Consider the following 2,002-nt stretch of genomic DNA (forward strand, 5'->3'; position numbering starts at 1 on the left):
GCGGATTTGGCGGATAAGAGTAAAGCTGTCAGTTTGATTGGACGACTATCTGGTGGTAAGAATCGATGCTGTCGCATCAGCTCCGATAGCTCTAAATCGAGCCGGATTTGAACGACTGTGATGAAGCTCGATGCTGAGTACAACACTTCTTCTGTTTTTTCCTATAATGGCCGCTGGTCACTCATATTCCTGCGTGTTCTCGACTTCTGCTGATGGAGTTTCAGCTGCTATCCACTCGCCTTCCTCAATCCCGGCTTCTGTGCATGGTCTCTTAATTAGAAAGGCAAACGTCTTATTACAAAAACAAATAAATTAATTAAAGTTCAACAATAAGTTGATTGTTTTCTTACGCTTTAAAATCTTCCACAAATAACGAGAACTGTTGAAGAACTGTTCAGCCATGTTATCTTTTCACGTAAATTTTCACACAGGAAAATCACGTATTTTGATAACTGCTGTGATGCATGCGATTCACGTAGGAACATGACAGTTAGGTAACACATTCAAATATTATAGAAGGCATATGCTGTTCTGTGATTTATATTCGCCGCAATACAATCATGATTTTGAATAATTTTCCAATGTAAGTGCACATTCACGTACATTTAACGTTACAATATCTTTGAGTGTATAGATGAGCGAAAGCATGAGAGTCGTTTTTTTGCCGTGACGCATATGACGTCACAGCCCTTAAGTTTCCATTGAAATCGTGACGTCATGCTCGTTTGGAGACACGTTTGACAGTCGTTTGGAGACAGAGGATTTATCTTGCTCATCTATATATTCCACTATCTATACTGTATATGCTAGCGAATTCACATTGCGATTATGTGGGAAATGCTATAGTCAAAACAGGGGAACGACACCCAATTTTTCATTATAGATTTTGACAGGTTCGCCTGTTCGTGCTTTTTGGGTGATAAATTTATCCCCGGTGTCAAATCACCCCAATACTGATTTATTTTGCAAGTAGTAGGCAAATTTTAAATGTTTACGTTTTACAGGAGAATATGATGTAAAACGCCCATTTAACTAATAATGCACTGTAGAAAATAGAGAAAAAATGAACGAACTATAAATTAAAACTATTTTAGACTCGATTCCATGCTTTAAACTTAAGAATGTTCCTTATTTGCTAATTCTTAAGAATGTTACTTGCGTAAGGCAACTGTCAGCCTTCGTTCGTTTTATATCATTTTCACCCTGGAAGTTGTTTGGTATCTGCAGTGCACTCGTATTGGTGACTCAGAAAAGATGTGACAAAGATGGCGTATCATCCCCGAGTCAAAATTTATGTGTGCCACACATAAATAATATGATTGAATTTTTGTCAGTGTATGGAATTGTCAGTCGGATTTAATTTCTTTAATTTAAACGATGATTTGATTTAACTGATGTTTGATTTATGTAAACCAACACCACCAATAGGGTAGGTGAAGGTTTCCGCTACCTGTTGATGTTGTTGGTTTGCGTGGATTTGCTACCAGATTCGTCAAATCGTCGTTGAATGTTTGTTTACAAAAGCAGATAAGTCGTTTTGAAAATTTTGTCTTGATTTATCTCGGGCAATATGTATTTGGCCGCTGCGGCAGAAGTGCGGTGAACGCATTCCAGTTTGTTTTTGTTTTGTAGTGGATCGCGTTCTGTCGTGATTTTTTGTCAACTGTCAGTTTGAGTCGTTTGAGAGAAGGAGTGCAATCGCTTTGTAAACAAAAAACTGAAAACGTTTTCAGAAGTTTTCGATCGAATTATTTTGTGCAGTATCATTATTACGAGTGGAAATTGCTACTGTTCTTACCACACCATGAATGCCGCTCGCAGTAAAGCGGTAAGGAATATTGATTGTTTTATGTTTATTTCACTTCATCCATTTCATTCGGCTGGCAGTCCTCCAGCAGCTCCGAAGGTGAACATTCGACCGACGACATCTGGGACGACACTCTCATCATTCGAACTACGATGAATCTCTCGCCAGTCAAAAGAAGAAGGCGTTGATTACGAA

General features: G+C 38.5%; 1 pseudogene; it reads left to right on the forward strand.

Annotated features, from left to right (window-relative positions):
* Window positions 1-1,804: 1,804 nt before the first annotated feature.
* The window catches only part of LOC134221806 (survival motor neuron protein-like), an 11,038-nt pseudogene continuing 10,840 nt past the window's right edge, over window positions 1,805-2,002 (forward strand).

This window comes from Armigeres subalbatus, chromosome 3 (assembly GCF_024139115.2).
Source record: "Armigeres subalbatus isolate Guangzhou_Male chromosome 3, GZ_Asu_2, whole genome shotgun sequence".
Classification (NCBI taxonomy): Eukaryota; Metazoa; Arthropoda; class Insecta; order Diptera; family Culicidae; genus Armigeres; species Armigeres subalbatus.